The sequence below is a fragment of the Euprymna scolopes genome, chromosome 28 (genome assembly GCF_053919585.1).
Source record: "Euprymna scolopes isolate OS-2025 chromosome 28, ASM5391958v1, whole genome shotgun sequence".
Lineage (NCBI taxonomy): Eukaryota > Metazoa > Mollusca > Cephalopoda > Sepiida > Sepiolidae > Euprymna > Euprymna scolopes.
This window is the reverse complement of record NC_136509.1, coordinates 36229286-36245190: the sequence shown is the minus strand read 5'-3', so window position 1 is coordinate 36245190 and position 15905 is coordinate 36229286. Positions and strand designations below refer to the sequence as shown.

The 15905-nt window shown below is 29.6% G+C and overlaps 2 non-coding genes across 2 annotated transcripts; one reads left to right on the top strand and one right to left on the bottom strand.

Moving 5' to 3' along the window:
* Positions 1–11812: 11812 nt before the first annotated feature.
* Positions 11813–11885, bottom strand: Trnak-cuu (transfer RNA lysine (anticodon CUU)). The gene has a single exon. It is a non-coding gene; the product is annotated as a tRNA-Lys (tRNA).
* Positions 11886–14510: 2625 nt separating this feature from the next.
* Trnak-cuu (transfer RNA lysine (anticodon CUU)) lies at positions 14511–14583 on the top strand. Its single transcript has one exon. It is a non-coding gene; the product is annotated as a tRNA-Lys (tRNA).
* Positions 14584–15905: the final 1322 nt, after the last annotated feature.

Below are 15905 nucleotides of genomic sequence, written 5' to 3'. Positions count from 1 at the left end.
GTAAAAATTATTTATTGTAAGCTTTTATATTTATAATTATTTTCGTTCGTTTTCATTTTAAAAATATTTTTATTGTTAGCTTTTATATTTAAAATTATTTTCGTTCGTTTTCATTTTAAAAATTATTTATTGTTAGCTTTCATTTTTAATATAATTTTCGTTCGTTTTCATTTTAAAAATTATTTATTGTTAGCTTTCATTTTTAAAATAATTTTCGTTCGTTTTCATTGTAAAAATTATTTATTGTAAGCTTTTATATTTATAATTATTTTCGTTCGTTTTCATTTTAAAAATTATTTATTGTTAGCTTTCATTTTTAAAATAATTTTCGTTCGTTTTCATTGTAAAAATTATTTATTGTAAGCTTTTATATTTAAAATTATTTTCGTTCCTTTTCATTTTAAAAATTATTTATTCTTAGCTTTTATTTTTGAAATTATTATCGTTCGTTTTCATTTTAAAAAAATTTTATTGTTAGCTTTCATTTTTAAAATTATTTTCGTTCGTTTTCATTTTAAAAATTATTTATTGTTAGCTTTTATTTTTAAAATTATTTTCGTTCGTTTTCATTTTAAAAATTATTTATTGTTAACTTTCATTCGTGAAATTATTTTCGTTCGTTTTCATTTTAAAAATTATTGATTGTTAGCTTTCATTTTAAAATTATTTTCGTTTATTTTCATGCTATAAATTATTTATTGTTAGCTTTCCTTTTTGAAATTATTTTCGTTCGTTTTCATTTTAAAAATTATTTATTGTTAGCTTTCATTTTTAAAATTATTTTCGTTCGTTTTCATTTTAAAAATTATTGATTGTTAGCTTTCATTTTAAAATTATTTTCGTTTATTTTCATGCTATAAATTATTTATTGTTAGCTTTACTTTTTAAAATAATTTTCGTTCGTTTTCATTTTAAAAAATATTTATTGTTCGCTTTCCTTTTTAAAATTATTTTCGTTCGTTTTCATTTTAAAAATTATTTATTGTTAACTTTCATTTGTGAAATTATTTTCGTTCGTTTTCATTTTAAAAATTATTGATTGTTAGCTTTCATTTAAAATTATTTTCGTTTATTTTTATGCTATAAATTATTTATTGTTAGCTTTCCTTTTTTAAATTATTTTCGTTCGTTTTCATTTTAAAAATTATTTATTGTTAGCTTTCATTTTTAAAATTATTTCGTTCGTTTTCATTTTAAAAATTATTTATTGTTAACTTTTTATTTTTAAAATTATTTTCGTTCGTTTTCATTTTAAAAATTGTTCATTGTTATCTTTCATTTTTAAAATTATTTTCGTTCGTTTTCATTTTAAAAATTATTTATTGTTAACTTTTATTTTTAAAATTGTTTTCGTTCGTTTTCATTTTAAAAATTATTTATTCGTAGCTTTCATTTTTAAAATGATTTTCGTTCGTTTTCATTTTAAAAAATATTTATTGTTAGCTTTCATTTTTAAAATTATTTTTGTTCGTTTTCATTTTAAAAAATATTTATTGTTAGCTTTCATTTTTAAAATGATTTTCGTTCGTTTTCATTTTAAAAATTATTTATTGTTAGCTTTCATTTTTAAAATTATTTTTGTTCGTTTTCATTTTAAAAAATATTTATTGTTAGCTTTCATTTTTAAAATGATTTTCGTTCGTTTTCATTTTAAAAAATATTTATTGTTAGCTTTCATTTTTAAAATTATTTTCGTTCGTTTTCATTGTAAAAATGATTTATTGTTAGCTTTCATTTTTAAAATTATTTTCGTTCGTTTTCATTGTAAAAATTATTTATTGTTAGCTTTCATTTTTAAAATGATTTTCGTTCGTTTTCATTTTAAAAATTATTTATTGTTAGCTTTCATTTTTAAAATTATTTTTGTTCGTTTTCATTTTAAAAAATATTTATTGTTAGCTTTCATTTTTAAAATGATTTTCGTTCGTTTTCATTTTAAAAATTATTTATTGTTAGCTTTCATTTTTAAAATTATTTTCGTTCGTTTTCATTTTAAAAATTATTTATTGTTAGCTTTCATTTTTAAAATTATTTTCGTTCGTTTTCATTTTAAAAATTATTTACTGTTAGCTTTCATTTTTGAAATTATTTTACGTTAAGATCAATAAATATTTTTAATTTTTATTATTACAACTAACAGTGGATTTTTTTTGGAAAGAAAATCAAATTAAAAAAAAAACGATAATTAATGGACTCATTTTGGACATCGGAAAATAGGAACAAATTCAAACCCAAAAGTTCCGAATTTTCCGATTCTGGAATATATATACAGTGATGATCATATTTATTGGCACGGTAAAATAAAAGTTAAATTTTGTCTAATAAATTCTAAAAAAGGGATTAAATTAAAGAAAATAACAAAGTATATTATGCATTTTTAACTGGCCTTTCCGATGCAGCAATCGGATTTTAGAAAAAATAAATAACAAAGGAACAACAAACATAATTGCAAAAAACCCTTGTTCAAAATTATTGGCACGATTTATTTAATAATCAATTGTATAGCCTTTGGCCTTGATTACCTTCCTCAGTCGCTTTTCATAGTTTACAACCAAGTTGTTGCACTCTTCAGTAGTAATTTTAGCCCACTCTTCCTGACAATAATCCTCCAATTGAATAAGATTCTTAGGCTTCCTTAGCATTACCCTCAATTTTAATGTTCTCCATAAATTTTCAATTGGATTAAGGTCTGGGCTTTGTGATGGCCACTCCAAAACATTAATATGATTGTCCTCAAGCCATTTCTTAGTCAGTTTAGCCGAATGCTTTGGGTCATTATCTTGCATGAACCACCAACGACGACCAAGTGAGAGCTCTTTAGCAGAGTCTTTCAGGTTTTCATCCAATATTTTAACATAATCTTCCTTTTTTATGCTACCTGTGACCTTAACAAGTCGCCCTGGTCCAGAGGCAGCAAAGGATCCCCAAAACATCAAACTGCCTCCACCGTGCTTCACTGTGGGTATGGTGTTCTTAGGCAGGAAAGCTTCGCCAGATTTTCTGTAAATATAAGACACTTTATTATGGCCAAATAACTCTATTTTCGTTTCGTCAGTCCATAGAACACGTTTCCAGAATGCAACATCTTTATCAATATGACGTTTTGCAAAGGCTAGCCTTGCTTTCAGGTGCATAGGCTTCAATAAGGGAGTCTTTCTCGGACGACATGCTTTTAAACCAGCTCTCTTCAAAACTCTATTAACTATATGTCGAGATACATTCACTCCAGAGGTGCTCTGTTCATCAACAATCTCCCCAACAGAGATCCTTGGGTTTTGTTTTACTTATCGAACAATTTTCCGTTCATCTCTTGGGGAAAGAATCCTTTTTCTCCCTCTACCCTCTAAACTCATAACGTGGCCTTGCGATTTGAACTTGTTTATTATGGCTCTAACAGTGGATTTGGGAAGGTTTAGCTTCTTTGAAATCTTATCATAGCCCTCCCCATTGGTATGGCATGCTACAACAAGCTTCCTGACGTCTTCGCTGTGTTCCTTAGTTTTAACCATGGCGATTGAAAATTATAATTTAGTCCCTTATAATAGTTTAAATAAATCGCTATCTAAAAATTATCTGAAAAAAATTATTCACTGAATTAGCGTTAAACAAGCATAATATGGCTATAAAAAAGTTCAGAAAGCACGTAAACCGGAAATTAATTGATATTATACTGATACTAAAAGAAAAACAAAGCCGTGCCAATAATTTTGAACAAGGGTTTTTTGCAATTATGTTTGTTGTTCCTTTGTTATTTATTTTTTCTAAAATCCGATTGCTGCATCGGAAAGGCCAGTTAAAAATACATAAAAACTTTGTTATTTTCTTTAATTTAATCCCTTTTTTAGAATTTATTAGACAAAATTTAACTTTTATTTTACCGTGCCAATAAATATGATCATCACTGTATATATATATATATATATATATATATATATATATATATATATATATATATATATATATATATATATATTTAAAGGCTATGAGTGTTTATTAAAGCATGAAAATGATGTTACCTTTTGTATTTAATATTTTTTGTTGTTATTTTTTCATATTTCAAGCGGACCTCCGCACTCGGTCATAAAAAAGTATCGACTTTTTGTGACCAAGAGAGGAGGTCCTGTTGGAAATATAAAATATAACAATAAAAAAATAAAATATTTAAAACAAAAAGTTACATCGTTTTCATGCGTCAAAAACCCTCATAAACTTTAAATCACTGTCCTAGAAACATGCGTTGACTTTAAACATTATATATATATACATATAATTTTTTAAATAAAAATAATATATACATATACCGACCGCTCCCCTAGCGGTATCAGAATTTTTGTAGGAATTTTTGACACCCCTAACACGAAACTGCGAATACAATATAAAAATCTCGGAATTTCTCTGTTAAAAGTGGGTTATTTATTTTCTTTATGGATTATACTTCCAAAATAAACTATTACAGTTGTTTTAAAAGTAATAGAAATATTTTTTTTTTAAAACAGTAATGAATTTTCCGAACTCAATATTTTTCAATTTTTAAACTCAATATTTTTCAATTTTTAAATTTTAAAAATCTATCAAAATTTTTCTATTGATTCTATTTTTACGATATTTTCAGGGTCAATGTGACATTTTATCTTCTTTCCAATAAATCGAATATAATATTTTAGACAAACGTTTTTTTTTTTTTTAATTCACGACCCCCCCATCCCAATTTTTAAGTGTCTATTAAAAAGTAAATACTTAATTTAGTAACCCGATGAGTACATAATTATTTACTCACAAATTGAAGAGAAAAGGTCAATACATAATATATTCAAATTTAAAAAAAAAAAACATAGTGTTCTTTTAGAATTTTACCTGTAAAGTTTGAAGTTTAAAACCTTTTTTTTTAAACCACGTTATTTGTTTTTTCTTTTTTTTTTAATGGAACCTTGGTCCTTGCTCCTTTAATTGAAAAAAAAAATGAGGGCTTGAATTACATTTTTCGAGGAGTTATAAGCTTGGAAAGACAGGGGGTCGAATAATTCACGCCTCTCATTTTGTAAATGTCTAATAATAATTAATTTAGAACCCGATGAGTACATAATTATTTACTCACAAATTGAAGAGAAAAGGTCAATACATAATATATTCAAATTTAAAACAAAAAAAACATAGTGTTCTTATAGAATTTTACCTGTAAAGTCCGAAGTTTAAAACCTTTTTAAAAAAAAACACGTTTTTTTTTTTGTTTTTTGTTTTTTTTAATGAAATCTTTGTCCTTGCTCCTTTAATTGAAAAAAAATTAGGGCTTGAATTGCATTTTTCGAGGAGTTATAAGCTTGGAAAGATGGGGTGGAATTATTCACTATTTTTCACGAAATTTCTGACACCGCTATCGCTCCCCATGTGGGGCTGCCAAATTGGTTAAAGGGAAAATTATTCCCAACTCACATTTAGTTAAAAATGCACTTTCGTAAATAATTGAATTCATTCAAAACGTATTGCAAAAACAAAAACAAATAACATCTATATATCTTGACTTACTGGCGTGGGAGGAGGGAAGATATAGAGATAGAGGTGGCGGAGTGAATGTTTACTTAAATTAAAATTAGAAAAAATTGTCTTTCTCTCACAAATAACACTTCCGGAAAAAAAACGAATACAATGATTAATAGAAAAAAAAATAATGAACAAAGAAATACATAAACAGGTAACTTATTATTATTTTTCCCACTCTTAAACTTAACAATTGCGCTGGTGAATGCAATGTGGGGGAAAAATCCCTGATTTTAGAGGAGTTGTGTCAGGGTCAGGGGACCGCTCGTCGATGTTGTTGTTATGTGTGTGCTGGGTGGCGACATTGATTGAAAAGTGGATAGCTACAATGATGCGTGCGTGGGTGGAGGATGAAGAGTGAGAGAAAAGTGATGAAAAATGAAGAAAGCGGACTGGCAACTTCCACGCGAGAAAGAATGAAAAAAAAACGCTTCGAGCTAAAAGAAAATGGCGCCGGACATATCGTCGCTGAGTCCCGTTTGCTGTTGTTGTTACCTGTTGCCTTTCTGATTATAATCGACATGCAGGAGGACGTGTTTATATTATTTTTATTTGATTCTATATTTATTTTTATTATATATATATATATATATATATATATGATTAGTTTTTTTGGAAAAAGAAATCCAGCAGAGTGTTCAATTAAAAGGAAAATCCGGAAAATAAGAGCGTATTTATATTTTGTATTTTGTGTACAGATGATGAGACAAGTCATTGGTACCGTCGGTTTCAAGCCCGATAATTAGGACCGTTTAAGATATCCACCTCAAGCTCTCTTCAGCCAATACTCATCATAGCATAGAGATAGGTATTGGCTGAAGAGAGCTTGATATGAATATCTTAAACGGTTCTGATTATCGGGCTTGAAACCGACGGTACCAATGACTTGTCTCATCTAACAACTTTCTGTACACAAAATATTTATATATATATATATATATATATATATATATATATATATATATATATATATATATATATATATATGGTGGAAAAATATGTTTAAATATAATATTTTCATAAATAAATACGTATTAGGTCCGTTTGAAGCCAAAACAACGCATTATTACAAAATAAACAGATATTTATTTTTTTTTTAATTTATATTGAAATTTATAAATATATTTCGAAGATACACTTCATCAGTATGTTTTTGTTTTTGTTTTTTTTTACAAAGGCATCACCACATTATCAAGGCCCAGAGGCCACTCAAGGATAAGGGTTAAAGAGTGTACAGTAGAAGTTGGTCAATATAGTAATCATTAGTAATGAAAATTTGGTAAATTTAATAACTTATATGGAACGGCTCATCAAGAACTTATTTACCTTAGACTTGAACACAACCATATTGTAGTCAGCCGGAAAGCAGGAAAACGGAAGACAATTCCACAGGCGTGCAGTTCTAAGAAAGAAGCTTTGTTCATGGAATCTATGTTTAGGTTTAGGCACAGATAAAGAGTGGGGGAAATTATTGATAGTGTTTACAGCTAGACGAGTGTTTCTTGTGAAAGTTTGGCGAGGGGGGACCATAGATTGAAGCTCAGTGTCTTTCTTTCTTTTTTTTAACATGTTTTTGTTGGATCATAGAATCAGTAGAAGTCGGTCTTTTCAAATGTCGGAACGGTGCGTTGGTCACGCGGAATTCACATTAGGCTTTGTGTTCCTTGATAGAGGCGCTGGTTGAGTTTGAATAAAATAAATACGTATTAGATACATTTGAAGCCAAAACAACGCATTATTACAAAATAAACAGATATATATTTTTTTAATTTATATACATATATATATATATATATATATATATATATATATATATATATATATTAATTGATTAATAAAAAGTTCAGATATATTTTTTCGAAACTGCTCAATACGTATGTAGAGCTTTTATAGATTAAAAATTATATAAATATAGTAGAGAGTCTACACGGATCGATCAACGTTCCAACAGTTTCATGTTTCGTAAGGATTCCAATTGAACCTCGCAGTTCGAACAAAGAACAATAAAATCAATTTTTGTTCAATTTTTTTTTATAAGCACGAGTTTCAATTGGAGCCCTGACGAAGCATGAAAGTGTTGAAACGTTTAGCGATCCACGTAGGCTCTTTACAATTGTTATATATATATATATATATATATATATATATATATATATATATATATATATATATATATATATTAGTGATGGGACGATTCCTATATTTTTCTTGATTCCGATACAATTACCGATTCCGATTCTTTATAATCTCTAAATATTGTACTATAGAGTTGTTATTATATATATATATATATATATATATATATATATATATATATATATATATATATATATAAGTGAAAATGTCTGTGTCTGTGTCTGTGTCCATTTCCGTACCAAATAATTCTGTCAATTTTCAGTCTACAGACTCGAGATTTGACATAAGGGGTATTGAGATTTGGGAAATCTTCTTAATCAGTTTTTGGCCAGAAATTTGGCTGTCAGAAGGTCAAAGTTTAACGATTTGTCTTTTGAAAACTCTACCAAACTCCTCCGCCCATTTTGGGTTTAAACAGTTGAAATTTTAAATGTAGGTTACTTGGACATGGATCAAATTTTTTATTTGATTTGAGCCCAAAAAATGAATAAATAAATTTTAAGGGTTTAAAATTGGGGTCAAAGTTTAAAAAATTCGATCTCTGTTGTCTCTTCCAAATTACTCAGCCAATTTCTGGTATAAACATTTGAAATTGTACATAACGGGTATTCAGAGATAGGGCATACTTTTTAATCGGTTTGGGTCAAAAGATTTAGGTGCCAAGGGGTCAAAGTTCAAAAGATTTTACCCTTGCGAGTCTAGCAAGCTACTCAGCAAAGTTTTCGTCTAAAAATTTAAATTTTATACATAACGGGTATTCAGACATGAGGCGAAAATTTGGCTGCCAAAAGGTCAGAGTTGACAGAGTTGACCTTTGCAGAGTCTAACAAATTTCTCCCCCAATTTGGGGTCTAAAGACCTGAAATTTTAGATTTAGGTAACTTGGACATGGGTAAAACTTTTAATTTTGATTTGAGACCAAAATAATAAATGTTAGTGGTTCATATTTGGGGTCCAAGTTATAAAAAAAATTACCTCTGCTGTCTCTATGAAATAACTCAGAAAATTGTTGGTCATTTGAAATCTTACATAAAGTGTATTCACGCGTAGGACAAGTTATGAAAAGTGCATAAGACCCTGGCAGATCCGGCTAAACTGCTAGTATATATATAAAAGTGAAATTTTGTGTGTGTGTGTGTGTGTGTGTGTGTGTGTGTGTGTGTGTGTGTGTGTGTGTGTGTGTGTGTGTGTGTGTGCATTTCGCTATTAAAGTACCTTGTCAATTTTTCAGTCTACAAATTCGAGATTTGACATAAGGGGTATTGAGATTTTTTAATCGGTTTTCTGCCAGAAATTTGGTTGTCAAGAGGTCAAAGTCCAACAATTTTACTTTTAAAAACTCTTCCAAACTCCTCCGCCAATGAAATTTTTGATGTAGGTTACTTCGACATGGATCAAACTTTTTAATTTGATTTAAGCCCAAAACAATAAATGTTAAGGGGTCAAAATTTGGGTCAAAGTCTTTAAAAAAATGATCTCTGCGGTCTCTACCAAATTACTCAGCCAGTTTTTGGTCTAAACATTTGAAATTTACATAAAGTGTATTCAGATATAGGGCGAGCTTTCTAATCGGTTTTGGGCCAAAAATTTGGCTGCCAAGAGGTCTATGTTCAAAAGATTTGACTTTTGAGGTCTGTAGCAAACTATTCAGCCAATTTTGGGTCTAAACATTTGGGTTTACGGGTAACAAATTGTATGGTAAATCCCGAAGTGAGTGTTTTTGCAAGTATGGAGATAAACGATCCAATGCGTTTACCTCCCTGCTACAAAAAACTCTCACTTCAGAATTTACCATACAATTTGGATATGCAGTTTAATATCCTTTTCATTTTGAACCAATATCTAATTTCCCTTACTCTATGATTTAAAAACGTTTTAAAAACTTTATGATTTTCTATATTTATTGTATTTAGCAAATTAGGTATAAACCATTCATAATATTTGCTAATATCTTGATCTCTGAATAGATGGGTAAACATCGAAAACCTATAGGTTAAGGAGATATACGTATTGAAATGTATTCTTTGTCTTGCATATAATAAAAATTCTAGATTTTAAATTTAATCATTTCACGCCATAAAATTTAATTAATAGCTTCTGTTTATATTTGTCTCGACGAAAGAAATATGGATGAAGAGAGTTCGATAAATGCGACTAATTATAGGCCTTCTCTTTATTGATTTGAAACCGACGGTTCCGATGTTTTCTGATCTTCTGTAGCCCACATATATATATATATATATATATATATATATATATATATATATATATATATATATATATATATTAAGTAATGTGATTTATAATTTAAAATTTAAAAATTTAAAAAAAAATTTTTAATTTAAAAATCAAATTTTAATTAAATTAAAAATCAGTTTCATAAGAAGGAACAACAACAAAATCAGATAATTGATTTTGTTGTTGTTCCTTCTTATGAAACTGATTTTTAATTTAATTAAAATTTGATTTTTAAATTTAAAATTTTTTAAAAATTTTTGAATTTTAAATTATAAATCACATTACTTAATATTGAATTAGCTCTAGGACATTTAACCATCGAGCTTATTATATATCTAAATTACAACGAGCACTTTCTATTTCCTGTATTTTAATTAAACTAGTAATTTCACTGTTACATTAAAATACACTCAGCTCTTTAGACTATTGTTCTAATCTCCTTTAAATATATATATATATAATAATTAAGTACATATATATATATATATATATATATATATATATATATATATATATATATATATATATATAGGGGGGGGAGAGAAGCAAGAGTGATGATGCAGTTTAATTCATAGTAGGTACAAGCAGTGATGGCGGTTTATTATATCTTTTTTGTGGGTTTCCAACTACTTTGTTATTGCATTTAAAAGTTAATTTCTTAAAGAAAAAAATATATTTGTACACGTGAAAAAAGTTATAATAAAAAAAACTATTTTCACGACGATATACGGAAGCTGACAAATTTCAGCTAAATTTTGAAATTTAAAAAAATTATTGTAAAAATCCTTTGAAAGATAAATAGTTTTCTGTGATTATTTGAAAGATAATTAGTAAAGTCCTAAGATATTGAATTAAATCTATAAAAAAAAACATCTTGTTTGTACAAAAAATAGTTTAATAAGCCCCGAAAAGCGAGAAATTCTAGCTTCGCTTCAGCGAAAACAAACGAAGCCGTCTAAGTGTGGATTCTACGGAAGCCTAAAATGTCAGAAAGTCAAAAGGCTGTCTGAAAATTACGTCATATATTTGAAGCTAGGTAGGGAATGCTGGTTTTGTTTTGTTGTTGTTTTTGTTTTTGTTTTCGGTCGTGCATCTGCACATTTCTAACGTGAACGTTTGTATAATTTTTATTATTTTCTAATTGAATTATTTTTTCTGCGTTCCTGCTTTTAAATTGATTTTTTTTCAAGATTGTATAAAAATTGTGTTACGCCGAAAGTTTCACGTTCATTCAAGCAAGGAAAATATTAGAATCTTACATATTTTTTATATGCGAAACATGTAATCTAAAAAAAAAGTAGAATTTTCTTTTTTTCAGTTATAATTTTGTGTGTGAAAATATTAAATAACCAATGCTTAATTCAATGATAATATCGGCAGTTCAAGAAATTAACTTTTCTTCGAGTTTTATCGAATTCATTAATACGGATTTAAGGTCATTAATGTTTTAAAAAATTTTTTTTCTTTTTTTATTGTTACAATTTACGATGCTTTATTTTAATAAAAAAAAATGCAAACACAAATTCATTAATTTTTTTTTTTACTACTGAAAACTATAACTTTAGTTTTACTAAAGTTATAGTTAGTTTATTTTTACTAAATTTATATTTAGTGTATTTTTTGTTTAAACAAAATTATACATTTCTACTAGAATTTAAATAAAAACATTGTGTACATTATATTCCGCGATCATAATTTGAAAAATACTGAAAATTTCATTAAAATTTGTTAATTTCCTGACTTTTGGTGAATTTTTAAGTAAAAGGAGGGGTCAAAGTCTTCTACACGAGCAAGAAAAACTTTCAAACGCGTATGAAAACTAATTTTACAGTTTTCTTCATTTTGCATGGGAACAATTAAGTAAGAAAATTAAGGTATATTTTAGACCGGTAGGTAAAAATTTCTCCCAACGTGGGGCTCGAACCCACGACCCCGAGATTAAGAGTCTCGTGCTCTACCGACTGAGCTAGCCGGGAAGATGCAGAACGCTGAGAGCTTTTAACTATTATTCCAATTTGTTAGGCTGGAGCAGTCTTATCAATGTAGAGAGAGAGTAAGAATAAGCTCAGAGGGACAGAGAGAGAAAGAGAGAGGGAGGGAGAGAGAGGGAGAGAAAGGGAAGGGCGACTTTGCTGAAAACAACACTCTACTGTAAAAATGACAGTTATTGTACGAACTTCAATAAATTCGTACTACTGTTTCTTTCTCTCTCTTGCTTTCCCTTTCTCCCCCCCCTCCCTCCTTTTTCTCTCAACCCTCTTTCTCCGCCTCTTTCTTACCTCTCTCTCTGTTTTTCAAGAAAGGTACAGAAAAACACGAGGTGACCATGAGAAGTCGTATAAACGTACACATAAATGTATACAACTGCTCGTATGCATCCAGTTCGAATAAGCAATAATAGACGCTTCGATACGTTGTCTCGGCTATCTCAGTTTGTAGAGTACTGGACTCTTAATACCGTTGTTGCGGGTTCGAGCCCGCGTTTTAATTACAAATATGAAAAGATCATCTTTCTATAAAAAGTCTATTAAACAGGATTCCGTACGTGTATGTGTGTGTTTCACTTATAGGTTGCTGTAGTATTGGATTATCATTTAGTTTTTTTTTTTTAATATATTAGTATTTTTTATAAGTTAGTATTTTTTTTATATATTAGTATTTTTTTATATGATGTTTGCATATATTTTAAATGAGGATTAATAATAATTTTTTGGATTATTTTGGATTGTTTGAACTATTGTTCTTATCTTGGTTGTTTTTTTTTTCTCACAGCGTTTCGGCCGATGTAACCTCCGACCGTCTTCAAATGCATTCACACTATGTTATTTAGTGAATGGTGAAAAATTTTTGTTTGCTCTTGCGCGCGTGTGTGTGTGTGTGTGTGTGTGTGTGTGTGTGTGTGTGTGTGTGTGTGTGTGTGTGTGTGTGTGTGTGTGTGCGTGTGTTTATACAAAAATTATTACCAATCCTCATCTAAAAAATATTCAAAAAACAGAATGAAACCCGGATTTATTTAACAAAAAAATAAAAAAAAGAAATAAAAAAATAAAAGAAAGAAATAAACTTGGCGCTATTTGTGTTTTCAATTTCTAACGGCTGTGTTCGTTGGGGAAACAAAAAAAAATCTTTTTTCACTATTCCCCAATAACATCCAGTATAAATACACCTGAAGATGATTGGAGTTTACATCGGTCGAAACGTTGAGAGAAAAACAACCAAGTTTCGAAACATTAGTCCAAACAATCTAAATAATGCAAAAAATAACTAGTATTTTTGTAAATCAGTAATTGGGTTTTACAATGTTAAATATGTACGTGTGTGTGTGTATTTGTGTGCGTGTGTGTGTATTTGCGTGTGTATTTGTGTGTGTATTTGTGTGTGTGTTTTTGTGTTTGTATTTGTGTGTGTGTTTTTGGGTGTGTGTGTGTGTGTGTATTTGTGTGTGTGCGTGCGTGTGTGTGTGTATTTGCGTGTGTATTTGTGTGTGTTTTTGTGTGTGTATTTGTGTGTGTGTATTTGTGTGTGTGTGTATTTGTGTGTGTGCGTGCGTGTGTGTGTGTATTTGCGTGTGTATTTGTGTGTGTGTATTTGTGTTTGTATTTGTGTGTGTGTATTTGTGTGTGTGTATTTGTGTGTGTGTATTTGTGTGTGTATTTGTGTGTGTGTGTATTTGTGTGCATTTGTGTTTTTGTGTGTGTATTTGTGTGTGCGTGTGTGTGTGTATTTGTGTGTGTGTGTGTGTATGTGTGTGTGTGTGTGTGTGTAGTGTGTGTGTGTGTGTAACTGCTACATTTTCGCACGATTAGTGGCAATTTAGTGTGTGAATTTATCAGCAATTTGTTTAAATCTCGATTTCTTAGCAATTATCGAGACGAGACTATGACCTAATGAGGCAACTATTTTTTTTTCTTTCTGTTTTTTTTTTCTAACTTGTCAGACTTTACATTACATTTTTTACAATAGAAAATTAGAAAAATAAAAAAAAACACTTTAAAATCAGTTAAAACACAACAAACTTATCCAGGTAAGTAGAAAGAGTAACTTAGTTTGCCTTTGGTAACATTTATTTGTTGTATATATATATATATATATTTTTTTTTTTGCCTAATCGAGAAAAAAAATCACCAAAGCGTCGAAAGCGATATGTTATTAGGCAACGTTATTTAGTTCTCTCCCACTATAAGAACTTAGACGCCAGTGTCGAAAAATGAGATTGGGAAGTAAAGCGCCCCAGCCGAGGGGCACTCTGACCTGCAAAAAGTGCTTAAGAAGCCCCTCGGCATTTCCCGATAAGGGCGCCTCAGGTGATTAGCAATAAACTAACCCCTTCTTCTCAAAGAGAGAAGGCAAAGCCTGGAGAGTGGACATAAGTGCACAGAAGTTTACTCCCATCGTGAAATCAACAGAGACTGGTTCATTTAGAGGAGGGGGGAGGATAAAAGTCCCTATATTAATAGGGGTCTATCAATTTATATATTTCTTATAGGTATTTACAAATAGCAATAATGCAGTTGCCCAGCACGCGATGATGCGCGTAATTATTTGTTGATAAACATCAATTTTAACAATAACAAAGTAATTCTGTCTGACAGTGACAGTCATCCCGGCTAGCTCAGTCGGTAGAGCACGAGACTCTTAATCTCGGGGTCGTGGGTTCGAGCCCCACGTTGGGAGAACGTTTTACATCTTTATCTTTTAAAATAGTTTCTATTTAAAACATCAACATCTTTCTGTGGTTCTCGCCTTGGAGTGACCGTTATACGTACCCGTCGATATTTTTTGTGAGGATTTAGCAGAGAAGCACAACAAAAGAAAATAAGCATACAAAATTCAAATATACAAGTAATAAAGTCGACCAAAGGCAGAATACCTTCTACCTACGTAGATAAATTGTGTGTGGTTAAACATATTTTAAAGCGTCTATTTAATTTGAAACATAAGTAGTACTGAGTTGGTAAGTTAGAACGACGACATGCCGACATCAGACGTTCAACTGAGAAGTCTTGATGATCGCTTAAATGATGGCTTCTTTGCGAAATTCTTTTTTTTTATTATTCTATTGTTTTATTTATTTATTTTATTTTATTATTTGGTAATCCAATTTGAATATCCAATGTGAAAATCCTATTTGAAAATCCAATTTGAAAATCCAATTTGAAAATCCAATTTGAAAACAAATAACAAACAAGCTTATATTTCTGAATTTTTTAGATAAGTATTAAAGATTTATATAATTTGTGTTATTCGAACTACTTTTCGCATCTTCAGTGTTATTTTGACGCCGTTTGAGCCGATATAGCCCCCGGCCTTCCTCGGGCATGTCTTGTCGAATATATCTGTCAATCTCGGAAATCAGTGCGAGAATTTAAACGCTTGGCTTTAGAAAAGGTGCTACAACTTTGTACCCTTCTATCACTGGCCCCCTCCTCCTCTGACCTGAAGCTGCTGGACTACTTCGTTTGGTCATACATTTACAACATTACCAACATGATTCTCACAACATCAAAACCAGCCTGATCTCCGCCATTCGCCAAGTATTTGCCAAGCTCCCGCTGGCTCTTATAGAAAAGGTATGCTCCCAGTTGCAGACCTGTATCAAGGCGTTGATTGAAGCTGAAGGCGGCTACCTTGAATAGATGTCAGCTCTACTATATAATAAATTTACCTGAATTGATTTTTTTAAAATAAAATTTTTAAAGTAAAGCCGTAGTTTGTTTTCTTTAGAGGGGATTTATCGTTCTACCCTATATTTTTATTCTGGTTGGTTGTTAGGAAGGGATGTGCACGCACGAGAATTCGACCAGTTAATTATTCTGTAGCCCAAATTGTCAATCAACAACGATACTCTTTTCGACTTAGTATATAACCATTTAGGATCACATAAAACGCTTCTTTTGGAATGGTATTATCACTGTAGTCATTCCCAAAGAGCATTTCATTCGTCCAGTGCCGTTTCACTGGATTGACCTAGCTTTGATTACACCTGTGTATAACCT